A 17702-nucleotide genomic window follows, 5' to 3' on the forward strand; every position below is an offset into this window, starting at 1 on the left:
TTTAGCCAAACTCTTTCTTCTGCAGCCATTGTTGCAGCACAATACTGTCTCAGTGTTAGACAAAGCAACATCGGCTTGTTTCTTGCTACACCATGAAATTGCAGCTAATCCCATATATATCAAAACGGTAGCCTATTGTTGATCTTTATATCTTCAGCATTTCTTACCCAATCAGAATCCACAGTCACTTAGCAGGCAGAAAGTTTTCATTCTTCTTATATAGCAGTCCAAACTCAAGAGTGTTCTTCACATAACTTAATATTCTTTTTCTTGCATCAAGATGAGGGATTTGAGGACATTTCATGAACTGAGAGACAACATCTACAAAGAAGGACAAATTGAATTCGATTATAGTTAGATAAATCAAACTAACAAGAAGTTGGTAAAACTTGTGAAAGTTCCCTACTGGCTTTCCTTCACTCTTATTCAACTTGATGTGTAGTTCTATGGGAGCCCCTTTTGACTTGACATCTTCCATTGAAAACCGCTCCTAAGGTTTGAGCATATCTTCTTTGAGGCAAAAACAAACCACCTTCTACTTGGCTTAATCTTAACTCCAGAAAACACCTAGCTTTTTTTCAAGGTTATTCTAAAAGAATGCAATGACTGCGCACATTAAACGTTTAATGATAGATGTAAGAATATAGAATTGATTTTTAAATTTTTTTTTAAAAATCAAATAAATAAATACTGAAAATAGATCATTATTTTAATAAATAGTATAGTTATATGCATCTAACAAAATCATATATTATAAAAATACAATAAATGCTAACTTTTATCTTAGACTCAAAAGAGCATATCGATTGTTTCTATCGCGCATGTAACCCCAACACTCCGGTCTTCCAATTGAGCTCCCACAATCCCATCAAGTACCAATTTTTAGAATTAGCTCTTTGTTCGCTTCAGTATATGTCTTTGGTTACCCAAGTCAATCCACATGTAAGTTGCTCTAGAATTCTTCATTGGATATGTGCTTAAGACCATCTAAAACGAAGGTGAATAGGAGCTGATCAGATAGTTCTTCCAACAGGTTGTTCATCTAATAGACCTGAAGCGGGATATAACTGTTGGTATTATTATGGATTTCTAAAACTGAAATCACTCATCTTATTTTTAATAAATCCACCAAAGCTTAAATACAAAATATTTTAACTAAATCAACTGCTAATCCTGAAAACCTGTTACAAATTCTCTCATAATCAACTATGGACTTTCAAAAGAAAACTAAATTTATGCAACTAAACTTGACTTGATAAGCACATAACAAAGTCGTAAAGAATATGCAACAGAAGAAAAAATAACAACCTCTTAAACTCATGGATAAGTCAGCAACTAAAGCATAATTATCAACACTCCTCCTTGCCTTGGTGCTGCAAATTTTTAATTTTGACATGTCTTGAATATAGACATATGGACATTTTATGATTTATGGTTATGAGACATAGGTATGATTATGAAGCATTGGCATTTTTTGGCGCATAGGCATGAACATGATTTTGAGTAAGGTTAAAATAACTCATCCTCCTCCGATTAGCTATTCATTGCTGCTTTGGCTTCATTTTGTTGTTGATTTTTGCACACCCTCTCCATATGACACAATTGACCACATTTATTGCATTTGACATATGGTTTCCACCGACACTTGTTCTTAATTTGGGTGATTTGTCTTTTTATAATAAGGACAAATAGGATGATTTCCACCATTGTTCTTCACAGATTTTGCTTGAAAAGCCCTTTCAATATGTCCTTCTTACCTCATCAATCTTTTTTGTTCTTAAGCCTGTAAAGCATTAATTAACTCTGCCAAGGAAATACTTGACAAATCTTTAGCATTTTCTAGAGAAGAGGTGGTGACTTCATACCTCTCTGGAAGTGTAACAAGTATTTTTTCAATAATTATTTGATCAGAAAAATCCTTACCTAACAACCTCATTTTGTTAGCAAGGCTAAGCAACATGTCAGTATACTCCTTCATAGTTTTTGACTCCTTTATTCTTTGCATTTCAAACTCTCTGATCAAGTTTAACACGTGCATATTCTTTGCTCATTCATTGCCTTGATATTCTTCTTTGAGATAATCCCAAATGACTTTTGTTGAAGATAGGTTCATGATTTTTGTGAAAATATTGAGAGAAATTGCAGCATACAAGTAAGCCATAACTTTAGCCTTCCTTGTCTTCCTCTCATTGTGAATCTTTATTTGGTTCACAGTTAGATTGGCCGGTACATCAACGACTACGTAATCTTCCTCAACTGCTTCCCAAAGATCCTGTGCTTAATTTGAGATGGATTTTCATTTTAATAACCCATACCTGATAGTTATCGGCACCAAATATCGGTGTTACGGGCATTTCGTGACTTGATTCTGCTTCTATCTTTGCAGATTGTTGGCTTGAATTTAAGTATTTATAAATATATATTTTTTTTTTGTTTCTCTTAACTCACAAGTCTCTCAAGAAAAACGCTCTGATACTATTCGTTGGTATTATTGTGGATTTCTAAAGCTGAAATCACTTACCTTTTTTTATTAAATTCACCAAAGTTTAAACACAATAAATTTATAACTAAATCAACTGCTAATCCTAAAAACCTGTTACAAATTCTCTCATAATCAGCTATAGCCTTTCAACATAAAGCTACAACTAAATTTGACTTGATAAGTACATAACAAAGTCCTAAAAAATCTGCGACAGAATAAAAAATAACAACCTCCTAAGCTCATCAATGAGTCAACAACTAAAATATAATTATCAACACCGACAACGGCTAGAGAGTTGTGGCCAAGGACGGAGCTACGCCTAGCCAAGGGTGGGCAATTGCCCACCTTGCTTTTTAAAAAATGTTATTATATGTATATAATTTATTTTTTTTTAATTTTTTTTTGAATATCAGTAGCACCACATCCCTCACCTGCCCACCCCGTTTTTTTAAAAAATATTATTATATATATAGTTTAATTTTTAAATTTTTTTTCTAAATATTAGTATCGCCCCACCCCACTCATGCCCAATATTTTTTTTAATTTTTGGAACCCGTGTCCTTCCCTCCCTCTCCCTTAGCCCACCCATGCTCATGGCGTTGTAAATAGCACCAATAGAATCTAAAGCTGTGACATTGTGGGCCATTTAATCAATTTTTAATTTTCAAGCTCATATCAACAATCATTCTACATTTATATAAATACTTGTGTTTGTCTTTTTTGCAAATCATTTGACATTAATATCTCAAAAGAGAGTATTTTTTTCTATTTTAAGAAGAAAAAATATGAAAAAACACATAAGAAGGGTCCATATATGAAAAAACATAGAATGCTTTTATTGTTGTTAGTTAAATTATGAGAGGATCACCTGTTCTGAAACGCTATTTTTTTTGTCTTCTTTTTTTAATCTAAACTCAATTTAATTTAATTAAATTAATTTAATATTACTTTATAAAAAATTAATTTTAAACTCTTATCAAAGTTAATAATTATTAGTTGGGATGTGAATTGTATATTCTTTAACAATTGGAATACAGGGCGTCTCCATGTTTCTCTCTAGTATGTCTCCAAATTTCACTCGCCCCACATATCTCGGGATTTCACTCACTCGCATGTCTTCTTCTTTTTATTCTCTCTCATTTGTTTTCTTCCTTCTCTATCTGTTCTACGAAAGCTCTATAAATTACCTATTTTGCAAAATCCAATCATTGGATCTTAAATTCGATCATATTATCACCGTGAAATCAATCTCGATTTACAACAAGGTAAGCTTTTAAGTTTTATTAGCTTTATTTTTAATATAGATTTGTGAGGTGGTTATGTATATATGTTAATTATGTATGATTTTTAGTTTATGGACTTAATTTGCTAACTATGTGTGATTTTTAGGTTAATAATCTACAAGTTTATCTAGCTTTTTTGAATGATTTTGTAGACTTTTATGCAAATTTTCAAAATGTTCAAAATCAATTTCACCCAGAAATTAACCCTATTTCAGAACTGGATCCGAGTATCGCCGGTGATTTTGTCAATGAACTTAGACAAGTCATGTTTTGGTAAACATCAGCATTGAGCGTGGGTGAATTAGATTTTTTTTTTTACTATTTGTATGATTTATTAAGCTGTAAAAATGAGAAATGGGTTAAGAGAAATGAAGTCTTTTTTGAAGATGTTGTTTTCATCAATTAAATATATTTAATTAAATTTAAATATGTAAAATAATTTAAATAGGTGAAAAATAAAATAAAATTAACATTTACAGTGGCAAAATTTATTAATTTAATAATTAAAAATAAATTTTACAATGATTTTTGAAAAATTATCTTAAAATTTAGAAAATAATTTAATAATTAAAAATAAAATTAAATAATTTAATTTTTTAAATTTTTTTAATATTATTTTATTTTTACCCACCTGTTTAAAATTCCGGGCTCCGCCCTGGTTGTGGCTGTAAATCAACTAAAGGGAAGGAGTTGTGGCTGTAAATGTGCACTGACAACTCTTGCCAGACAGTTGCTAGCTCGTCGAAATCATTGTCGCTGTCACGCCGGCAACTTTTGCCAACACAGCTGTTGCAACCATTAAAGAACAAACCACGACTGTCGGTGGATGCTAGCAACAGCCCCATTGCCGGCGCCGGAGTGCTATTTTCCAGCTATCGGCGTTATTCTCTTACAACAGCCACGAGGAACTCCTTCGTCGAATCTGCACGCTGCTCTGTTCTTACGATTATTAATTTTTTCGGGCACGAGCTTTTATCAATCCCTAGAGCGGCCGATGACTGCAACTCTTTACAATCTATTTTCTTCTCTAATCCAAGAGATCAAATCAACGAAGGAGAAAGACTGGAAACTGCTCCAAGCTGTCGGCGCATACACAGCCTTTTCCTTGAATAATATATAATATCCAATATATATTTGAAGCCGAGAGAGAAATGAGAGGGAGTTTGGTACGCCTGCAACAACATTACATATATATTCGATGGATCAATGGACGGACAGAACACGAAGATGAAGACCAAGACGGGAAGAAGGGCAGATTCACGAGAGAAGAAGGGACTGCTGCTGCCTGATTATTAATTATATAATCATACTAATAATATTTATAGTATATACACATTATATATATATATATATCGACAGCCAAACATTTCTTTCCTTTTTAATTTGGGTTACGCTACACGAATAAATCGGTGGACAATTTTCAGTGTAAATTATCAATTTATTTTTGACCTCTAAATTAGTGAACAAGGGAGGAATTCATATTTGACCTAATTCAAATGTATAAGATCGTTTCTATACTTTTCGGAGAAAAAAAACGTTTTTGACTATTCAAACAAACTAATTACACCTTATAGCCACTTTTATGCAAGATACCAAAAATACCCTTAATGAGATTTTAAAATAGAAAACCCACAGTATCCTTAGTCTATTTTACCAAAAATATCCTTGTCTCTTTCATATAACTTTTCTTCTCTTTCCTCTTTCAACATTCACGTTACTCTCTTTCTCTCCATTATCAAACTATCAAAACTCAGTAATTCTTCATACATTCAATCTTTTTACTTGTTGGGTCATTCAATCTTCTTCATCAATCGCAGCGACCTTACTGAAGTCCCATTCAACAAGTTTTTTTCTCTCCAACAAACAATTTCACTCAATCTCAAGATATCAATTTGATTTGTATTTTTTTTATTTTTTAAGATAATTTTTGTGTTCACATTGTTTATTAATGCTGTGTAGAATTATTGTGATTGTGAATAGAATATATTTTGATAGATATCATTCTAAATCTGTACTAATTTGGGTGACAAAAAAAAAAATTTGAAACTGCACATCGTTATCGGGTTTTGTGGGCCACAAAGCCCGATCGGGCTTTGTGACCCACAAAGTCCCCAATCGGGCCTTGTGGTTCACGAAGCCCGATCGAGCTTTGTCCCATCGGGCTTTGTGGCCCACAAAGCCCGAAATGTTTTTTTTTTTCATTTTCTTGATTTTTTCTTCAAATTAGTGTGTTCTTTTAGCACTAAAATGATGTCCTTCTCCGTTTATTTGAGTTAATTGAATGTATATATCACAACAAACATCATTATCTTTCACTTTGTGTGAGAATGTCAATTCATTATCAACACAACTAATACATGATCAATTGTTCTAACTAATATTGGACAAAACAAATATAATGCTATGATAATAAACTTACTCAAGAATAAAAGTGTAATTTCTTAATAATAATTTATTTTTTAAGACTACTAGTGGGCAACTTAAAAAAATCTCATTACAAAAAAAATAAAAAAATCAAGCTTTGCGGCCAACAAAATCTCCCATCGGGCTTTGTGACCCACAAAGTCCCCTATCGGGCCTTGTGGTCCATGAAGCCCGATCATCGGGCTTTGTGGCACACAAAGCCTGAAAATAAATTTTTTAAAATCTCTTGAATTATTTTTCAAATTAGCATGTTCCATTAGAATTAAAATGATGTCTTTTTACGTTTATTGGGTTAATTGAATGTATATATCACAACAAACATTATTATCTTTCACTTTGTGTGAGAATGTCCATCAACTATCAACACAACTAATACATGATCAATTGTTCTAGCTAATATTGGACAAAACAAATATAATGCTACGATAATAAACCTATTCAAGAATAAAAGTGTAATTTCTTAACAATTTATTTTTTGAGACTACTAGTGGGCAACTTAAAAAAATCTCATTGAAAAAAAAAATAAAAAAAAAATCAGGCTTTGTGGCCCACAAAGTCTCTCATCGGGCTTTGTGGCCCACAAAGTCTCTCATCGGGTTTTGTGACCCACAAAGTCCCCCATGGGCCTTGTGGTCCATGAAGCCCGATCGGGCTTTGTCCCATCAGGCTTTGTGGCCTACAAAGCCCGAAAATATTTTTTTTTAAATCTTCTTGAATTTTTTTTTTCAAATTAGTGTGTTCCATTAGCATTAAAATGATGTCTTTTTACGTTTATTGGGTTAATTAAATGTATATATCACAAAAAATATCATTATCTTTCACTTTGTGTGAGAATGTCCATCCACTATCAACAACACCAATATATGATCAATTATTCTAGCTAATATTGGACAAAACAAATATAATGCTACGATAATAAACTTACTCAATAATAAAAGTGTAATTTCTTAATAATAATTTATTTTTTGAGACTACTAGTGGGCAACTAAAAAAAATCCCATTGCAAAAAAAAAAAAAAAAAAAAAAAAAAATCGGGCTTTGTGGCCCAATAAGTCTCTCATCAGGCTTTGTGACCCACAAAGTCCCCCATCGGGCCTTGTGGTCCACAAAGCCCATTCGGGCTTTGTGGCCTACAATGCCCGAAAATGATTTTTTTAAAATTTTTTTGATTTTTTTTTTCAAATTAGTGTATTCCATTAGCATTAAAATGATGTCTTTTTACATTTATTGTGTTAATTGAATGTATATATATCACAACAAACATCATTAACTTTCAATTTGTGTGAGAATGTCCATCCACTATCAACAACACCAATACATGATCAATTGTTCTAGCTAATATTAAACAAAACAAATATAATGCTACGATAATAAACTTACTCAAGAATAAAAGTGTAATTTCTTAACAATAATTTATTTTTTGAGACTACTAGTGGGCAACTTAAAAAAATCTCATTGTAAAAAAGAAAAAAAGCAAAAAAAAAAAAAAAAATCGGGCTTTGTGGCCCACAAAGTCTCTCATCGAGCTTTGTGACCCACAAAGTCCCTCATCGGGCCTTGTGGTCCACGAAGCCCGATCGGGCTTTGTCCCATCGGGCTTTGTGGCCCACAAAGCCCGGAAATATTTTTTTTAAATTTTCTTGATTTTTTTTTTTCAAATTAGTGTGTTCCATTAGTATTAAAATGATATCTTTTTATGTTTATTTGGTTAATTGAATGTATATATCACAACAAATATTATTATCTTTCACTTTGTGTGATTATGTCAATCCACTATCAACACAACCAATACATGATCAATTGTTTTAGCTAATATTAGACAAAACAAATATAGTGCTACGATAATAAACTTACTCAAGAATAAAAGTGTAATTTCTTAATAATAATTTATTTTTTGAGACTACTAGTGGGCAACTTAAAAAAATCTCATTGCAAAAAAAAAAAAAAAAATCGGGCTTTGTGGCCCACAAAGTCTCTCATCAGGCTTTGTGACCCACAAAGTCCCCCATCGGGCCTTGTGGTCCACGAAGCCCGAAAATATTTTTTTAAAATTTTCTTGATTTTTTTTTCAAATTAATGTGTTCCATTAGTATTAAAGTGATGTCTTTTTATGTTTATTGGTTTAATTGAATGTATATATCACAACAAATATTATTATCTTTCACTTTGTATGATTATGTCAATCCACTATCAACACAACCAATACATGATCAATTGTTTTAGTTAATATTGGACAAAACAAATATAATGCTACGATAATAAACTTACTCAAGAATAAAAGTGTAATTTCTTAACAATAATTTATTTTTTGAGACTACTAGTGGCCAACTTAAAAAAATCTCATTGCAAAAAAAAAAAAAAAAAATCAGGCTTTGTGGCCCACAAAGTCTCTCATTGGGCTTTGTGACCCACAAAGTCCCCCATCGGGCCTTGTGGTACATGAAGCCCGATCGGGCTTTGTCCCATCGGGCTTTGTGGCCCACAAAGCCCGAAAATAATTTTTAAAAATTTTCTTGATTTATTTTTCAAATTAGTGTGTTTCATTAGTATTAAAATAATATCTTTTTACGTTTATTGGGTTAATTGAATGTATATATCATAACAAATATTATTATCTTTCACTTTGTGTGAGAATGTCCATTTATTATCAATACAACCAATACATGATCAATTGTTCTAGCTAATATTAGACAAAACAAATATATGCTACGATAATAAACTTACTCAAGAATAAAAGTGTAATTTCTTTACAATAATTTAATTTTTTAGATTACTAGTGGGCAACTTAAAAAAATATCATTGCAAAAAAAAAAAAAAAAAAAAAGGAGCTTTGTGGCCCACAAAGTCTCTCATCGGACTTTGTGACCCACAAAGTCCCCCATCGAGCCTTGTGGTCCACGAAACCCGATCGGGCTTTGTCCCATCGGGCTTTGTGGCCCACAAAACTCGAAAATAATCTTTTTTAAATCTTCTAGATTTTTTTTTTCAAATTAGTGTGTTCCATTAACATTAAAATGATATCTTTTTACGTTTATTGGGTTAATTAAATGTATATATCACATCAAACATTATTATCTTTTACTTTGTGTGAGAATGTCCATCCACTATCAACAATACCAATACATAATCAATTATTCTATCTAATATTGGACAAAACAAATATAATGCTACGATAATAAACTTACTCAATAATAAAAGTGTAATTTCTTAACAATAATTTTTTTTTGAGACTACTAGTGGGCAACTTAAAAAAATCCCATTGCAAAAAAAAAAAAAAAAAAATCAGGCTTTGTGGCCCAATAAGTCTCTCATCGGGGTTTATGACCCACAAAGTCCCCCATCGGGCCTTGTGGTCCACGAAGCCCGTTCGGGCTTTGTCCCATCGGGCTTTGTGGCCCACAATGCCCGAAAATAATTTTTTTTTAGTTTTTTTAATTTTTTTTTCAAATTAGTGTGTTCCATTAGGATTAAAATGATGTCTATTGGGTTAATTGAATGTATATATCACAACAAACATCATTATCTTTCAATTTATGTGAGAATGTCCATCCACTATCAACAACACAAATACATGATCAATTGTTCTAGCTAATATTGGACAAAACAAAAATAATGCTACGATAATAAACTTACTCAAGAATAAAAGTGTAATTTCTTAATAATAATTTATTTTTTGAGATTACTAGTGGGCAACTTAAAAAAATCCCATTGCAAAAAAAAAAATAAAAAATCGGGCTTTGTTGCTCATAAAGTCTCCCGTAGGGCTTTATGACCCACAAAGTTCCCCATCGGGCCTTGTGGTGGACGAAGCCTGATCGGGCTTTGTCCCATCGGGCTTTGTGGCCCCCAAAACCCGAAAATGAATTTTTAAAATTTTCTTAATTTTTTCTTCAAATTAGTGTGTTCTATTAGCACTAAAATGATGTCTTTTTACGTTTATTGGGTTAATTGAATGTATATATCACAATAAACACCATTATCTTTCACTTTGTGTGAGAATATCCATCCACTATCAACACTAGGGGTGTTCAAAAAAACCGGTGCACCGCGAAAACCGGCCAAACCGAACCGAACCGAACCAAACCGATCCAATCGATTTTTTTTTTGCGGTTGAAAACGGTTTGGATTCTGTCCAAACCGCACGGTTTGCGGTTTTTGACAGTTTGCGGTTCGGTTTTAAACCGAACCGCCCAAGAAATTAATAAAAAAAATATAAAAAAATTATTATTATAAAAATTTAATAATTAGCAGCCTATCCTATTTATTTTTTACACTATTTTGTCTTTATTTTTTGCTCCTATTTATTTACATTTAATTGTCTTTATTTACCAATATTTGTGTCTTTATTTACCATTTTTAAATATATTTTTTAGTGATTTTAAATGGCATTTCAAACCGCGGTAAACCGTACCAAACTAGACCGCGATCTGGTTTGGTCGAAAAACCGAACTAGCGGTTTGGCATGATGAAAATGATTCAGACCGGTCAAACCGCACCGCGAACACCCCTAATCAACACAACCAATACATGATCAATTGTTCTAGCTAATATTGGACAAAACAAAGATAATGCTATGGTAATAAACTTACTCAAGAGTAAAAGTGTAATTTCTTAACAATAATTTATTTTTTGATACTATTATTGGGCAACTTTGAAAATATCTCATTGCAAAAAAAAAAAAAAAATCGAACTTTGTGGGTCACAAAGTTCACCATCGGGTTTTGTGGTCCACAAAGCTCAAAAATGAAATTTTTTAATTATTTTTTATTTTTTTTCGAATTAGTGTGTTCCATTAGCATTAAAAATTTAAAAAATAATAATTATTAGAAAAATGTATTTAGTAGTAAATTATTTTTTTAGAGGGAATCGAACATGTGTTCGAAACCGAACCAGTTATTAAAATATTAAAAAAAATAATAATTAAAAAATAATAGTAATTACTAGAAAATAATAATAATTTAATAGTTGAAAATTTATTATTATAATTATGATTTGCAATTTTTATTACAATTTAAAAATTAAATAATAATCATTGAATAACAATTTTTCAATTATATATTTAATAATACATATATATTTAATTTTTTTAATTATTATTAGTTAATTTATTTTATTTATATGTAATAATACATATATATTTAATAATTAAAAAGAGGTGGAGGTTTTTCGGGTTTGTTGTGGGGGTTAAATATAAATTTAATCCATTTATTTTTTTTGTGTTGAGGGTAGTTTGAGAATTCACTATCTTTGTCTTTATTCTTAATTTTTAATAAAAGTGGATTGCTGAAAAGTCAAAAATTATGGTTCAAAGTGATAAAGTGACTATTTTTTATAATTATTTATTTGGAGGGGGTAAAAATGTTTTTTTGTAAAAAAAGAGACAAAAACGAATTTTGTATTTATGAGGGGGTTAAATTTTACAATTTCCACTTTAATTTTCTCCCTGCATTGCGCTGCTCCCTCCTCTCAATTTCAACTGTCCCTTCAACTTGCCTTTTATTTGCTTTTTCAAAAAGCAACTGCCTTCCTCGGAATTGGCTTCTCCAAAAATTTAATTTTGACTTTTATAACATAAATTAATGTTTTTAATTTAATAATTCTTATAATATAATTTATGTATAACAACTATATATATTTGTTGACGTTCGAAATTGATCGACCATGATTTGTTAACCCACATTAAGAGAATAAACACAAATGTAAAAAAAAAAAAAAAAAATAGAATAAAGAAGAAATTATATATAAGAAAATTTTACTTGGTTCGGCCAGAATGATACTTAATTCACGACTGTTGTCTGATAATTCCAGTAGAATAACAGTATATTATTATTCATCCTTTATTTAATGGTCGTCGACTCCTATTTATTGAGTAAGGCATTTACAATTTGAATAAATTCTAAATGTAGAAGGATTTCGCTCCATGAATGGCATTTCCTTATCATTTTTGAATTTCCATCAACGAATGCTGTGATTTTTGTGATTTCATTTACCTCAGATAAGGCAGACGGATATCGTCTCCGACTATTCCGCGGTCTCTTGTTATGCGAGCTGAACAGTTCAGTCAACAAGTTAAAAGCATTACTGAGAGCTCGTTTGGCTCCCCCGGTTTGACCTCGGATTTCAACAACGTGCGACCTTATTCTGACGACATCGACCTTGGGCAGAGTCCATCTTATAAGAAGCGATCTGAAAAATACACATAACAATATTAATATTATACAAAAATTAATTACACATTAATTTTTTTTATATTTAATATCTTGATAAAAATCTCTTTAACTCTTAATGATATTTTTATTAATTATTAATTCCTAACAATAATTTAATTTTCATTAACTCTTAATAATGGAAAAATAGTTTAGCAGGTCAAATTCACTAATCCAACGCATTATCTATATAGGGTGTGACCTTTTAGATTCACAACAATATAACAATTAGGACATTTCAACTCTTAGATATCGATCGAACATTTCGAACTATAAAGAAGATCTCTCCATCTCTCTAAAGCACTCTGAAAGATCCTGAGTGTCTTCTAGATAGGATTTAGTATGATCCTAGTGACAATGAAGTCAAAACTTATCATAAACTTATATAGGGTTCAAGAATATAGTGCACTATAATCCTTCCACTGACATACATCCCAACTGAGTGAAAGTCATAGACCGACTAAATTCACAAAACTCGGTAACTATGTAAGGTTCAATCCAGGGTGATCGAGATGATCCATCGAAACTCCTTCCAATATCGAAAACTATTTCCATCATGCGTCCTTTAGCCAAGGACTCTTACAATCACCGACCGACAAAAATCTCTTAGGATGTTCACCTCCATTTGATGGAGGGCAATGGAATCCATTAGCGAACATCTACCTCCATACATTGTGGAGACCACATAGAAAGCATCCACACCTCACACATCGGATAGTTCCCTTCAACGGAAAATCCCCAACACAAGCGTACAAGACAACTCAGTTGCTTCCGATCAAAGGAACAGATACACAATCAAAAGTCAATAACTAATCATTAATCCTCTCAGTCATGTGATTTGTTACAAACGTCACATTTAATAAATGTTCAACTAACACCTACCCACATATGAACTATCATCATACCTTCTGCTTATTTCTTCAAGGAATTGAGGTTATTTTTGCAATTTCTCTTGTAGTGCCCAACTTTGCAACAATAAAAAATATTTTTCTTTTGCAATAATTTTTCCTTTTTTCTTGTTAATCACCATTGGTTAGGAGTAGGCTAGGGCCATTATTAGCCTAAGAATGAGGTCCAGTGCACAGAAGCAACCAAATTGGTCGACGTGTTGGTTGAAAATGCTTATAAATAGCCGAGTTTTTGGCCAAGGGTTTCATCAAATTTCACTTGAAAAATTCGAGCATTTTGGGAGAAATTGGGAGATATTGATAGAAGGGTTTTGATCTACAAGGGAATGAAAAGATTTTCAAAAAGTTTGAGGGATTTTAATGCAGATTTGAAGGTGTTTTGAACCCTCGCCGAAAAATTGGGTATTGCCAGAACTGAAGATTAATTGACCAAATCGAGGGTGTTTTGGTTACTTTTTCGAGCCGCAAATGATTCAATTGTGTTCGAAAGGAAGAATAGAACAAAATGGAAGAAGAAAAGAAGAGGTTTGAAGCAAAAATCAATGGTCAGCGGCAAAAGGACCATCAAAAAAGACGACCGGCTTTTGGGCGCATGCAAAGCATGTGAGGAGAGGAAAAATAAAAAAAAAAAGGGGAAAATTTCTAAATATTAGGGAATTTAATTTTATTAATTTTTCTTGAAATTTGGTCAAAAAAAATATTAGGGTACAAGTCTCAAGGTAGGGCACTAAATTCAAGAAAACTTAAATAGCTAGATCGATGTAAGTGTTTTTTCTCAAAAATTTATATGTGAAATTGTTGAGCCAAGTTGCTCATATTAATTAAGTTTTGATGATTAACAAAAATATTTTTATGATATAAATGTTTTCTCTTATTCATACAAAAAGTAAATTTATTTTTGAATTAAAAGATAATTATTTTTAGACATGTATTCTTATTTTAATCATTTATATCTCAAAAGTTTATATTTGAATTTTTAAATTTTGAATTAAAAGAGAATTATTTTTAGACATATTTTTTTGTTTTAATTGTTTATGTCTCAAAAGTTTATATTTGAATTTTCAAATTTTGAATTAAAGAAGAATTATTTTTAGACATGTTTTCTCTTACTCATAGAAAAAATAAATTTATTTTAAATTAAAAGAGATTGTTTTTAAACATATTTTAGTATTTTAATCATTTATGTCTCAAAATCTTAGGGTGTGTTCTCTTTATTACTTTCAAGTCATTTTTAATTTTAATTTTTCAAAATAATGAAAATGAGTTCTCTTTGTTGTTTTTAAAAATATATTTTTGAAAACAAAAAAAAAATTGTATAGAAAACTTAAAACAATAAAAAAATATTTTGAGTGTTTTCATCCAAAACAAATTCTAAACTCAAAACACATTTATTTATTATAATAGAAAAAAATATTACAAAATTCATTAAATTTAAAAAATATTTTTTTAATAATATATTAATATTAAATATTTCTAATTTACTGAATAATCAAATTTATTGAATAAAATATTATTAAAAACTTATTTTCAAAATTTCAAAAAGAACGCGTTTTCTAATTTTTTGTTTTGAGAAATAATTTTTCAAAATGACAAAGAGAACGCATTTTCAATTTTCTAAAAATAGACTACCAAAATAGAAAATTGAAAATAAATTTAAAACTCAAAACTGAAAATTAAAAAGTAAAAATAACGCAGCCTTATATTTGAATTTTTAAATCTTGATTTCTCATGCAAAAAGGAAATTTATTTTGAATTAAATGTGAGACATGTTTTCTTATTATTTGAGAAAGTCTAAACATTTTTTGAATTTCAAACTTCATATTAATTCTTTCTTTTGTGGCTAAAATGCTTATAAATACCCCTCAAACTCATTTTTTTTTAGTATCTAAGTACTTTCATTGCATATCCAAAGCACCCGAAACCTCTCAAGCGCTCTCAAGCAAAACATCTAAGCAATCTGAGATTCTCGAAACATTATTACACATCCACCGACAAGCAACAAAACAAGAGAAGAAAAGTTCTTCAAGTCTTTTACGACAAATCTTGTAACACCCCAATTCTCGGGAGCGTTAACGTAACGTAAGATTCCGGGGATAAATTTTTTTCAAACAAAAATCCAACACAAAAACCATTCCCCGAAGATCCCGTTACACCTTCTCAGTATATCAACTATGAACCATTAATAAACCAAGACAGGTTCACCAACACAAATGCGGAAGCTAGATCGAAACCTCAACAGGTCATAACCAAAACCACTTTATTTATATATAAAGTTGCACCAACGTTTACATGACGTTTTCAAAAGTAAATAACATAACTGAAAAGACATAATGTAAACTATCCGCTAATCGCCATCACTCCTCGACGATTCCTTTCCCTTTTGCACCGCTGCCTTCACCTGGAACGTTTGAATATTCCAGGGACAAAGTCCAAATTAGATGATGAATCATCTAAGTGAGAGTTCAAAACACATTTTTCATGAATAATGCAAGACATGAAATAAACTAATATACCCGGTAAGCCCTAGCTCAAGAAAATTCCCACGCGCTTAACCCTACCATGGGGAAAGAGCAATCTCTCTAAAAGCTATGCCACCACACCGACTCGACGACACGACGACGCGACGCGATTCTAGCTTAAATGGGGCTGCCAACGCATCTCACCAGAATACGTTCCCACCTTAAGCATCCAGGAACCACCATACAATCCCAACTCCAAAATTTCACATGGACCACCTAGTCGTCCTAGTGCAACTTCCCTGGCCAAACAGCCTGGCACGGAAATCAAGGCGGCTATCCTGACATGCACACCCAGCATCAGATACCCCTATTATTCCGTCACGCCCTTGGAGAATTACGGCTACACTATCCAGACAACATCCTAGGCTGACATCCCACATGAACAACACAGTATGGATCACCTAGTCGTCCTAGTGCAACTTCCCTGACCAAACGGTCTGGCACGGAAACCAAGGCGGCTATCCTGACATGCACACTAGCATCAGATACCCCTATTATTCCGTCACGCCCTTGGAGAATTATGGCTACACTATCCAGACAACATCCGAGGCTGACATTCCATACGTACACATAAAACTCAAGACAATGCAACAACTCACAATTCACAATTCAATGCATCGTATAAACAACATTTATAAAATGCGATGCACAGTTCAAAACGTTTAGGGACAAACCTCCCTCATAAATCCAACCGTCACCGGTTACCATTTTAATGCACAAAACCATTTTGCATGAAATCACCATATGTTCAGATAGAACAAGCCAATAAATCAAGTTTTGGAGGAAAACCACTCACAAGAAAGCCAAATTTTGGTAGCGAACAACTCACCTTGAACGAAACTCAGAACACCTCGAATCTTGTGCCCAACCTCAATTTTCGTGCAACTACTCAAGTCTTTTAACCAAACCACCTCCTTACAGGTCCTCACGCGCTGCCTAAGTGCTCTACGCGTGTGATGCCTCGCGTATGCTTTAAAAACCCTCTATCCACTAAACCCGAAGCACTCTCGTCTAGCACAAATGTATCACAATTTCGAATGAGAGAATCCTTAGCCTTGAGCCCCTATTTATATGTTTAGGAAACTTAGCCACCAAGAAATATATATTCTGCAATCATTTCAAATCTTTCAAAATCTTTTCCAATCATTCCAAATCTTTTGATATCTTTTGCAAATCATTCCAAAATCTTCTAAGATTCTCTACAATCATTGTAAATCTTCTATAATCATTCCAAATCTTCTAATATCTTTTGTAATCATTCCAAAATCTTCTAAGATTCTCTGCAATGATTGTAAATCTTCTATAATCATTCCAAATCTTCTAATATCTTTTGTAATCATTCCAAAATCTTCTAAGATTCTCTGTAATCATTGTAAATCTTCTATAATCATTCCAAATCTTCTAATATCTTTTGTAATCATTCCAAAATCTTCTAAAATCTTCTGCAATCATTGTTATCTAAATCAAATCTTTTCTTATCCAATCAAATCTTATACAAATCTTATCCTTAAAGTCATCATGAGCCTTCATCTTATCTCTAACGTCATCATGAGACTTCATCCTTATCTCTAAAGTCATTTATGAAGTTTTTTTCCTGAATCTCCCAAATGCCCCTAGTAAAAAGATTTCAAGAATTACACTTTGGCCCGAACTTTTGGATAATTGCACTTAGACCCTTTTCAACATGGTCCCCGGGCTAATTTTTAATTGCATTTTAGTCCCTGAAAAATGGACTAATTGCGCTAATGCCCCTAATTTTTCGGTAAATTACACTTTTACCCCAATCTCAAAAATTACGATTTTGCCCCCAGCTCAAAAACTGAACTTCTCTTTAAAGACCTTTATAACCCTTTGAAATATCCCAAAACACTCTCTTTAAA

This window comes from Diospyros lotus, chromosome 3 (assembly GCF_014633365.1).
Source record: "Diospyros lotus cultivar Yz01 chromosome 3, ASM1463336v1, whole genome shotgun sequence".
In the NCBI taxonomy this organism is placed as follows: Eukaryota; Viridiplantae; Streptophyta; class Magnoliopsida; order Ericales; family Ebenaceae; genus Diospyros; species Diospyros lotus.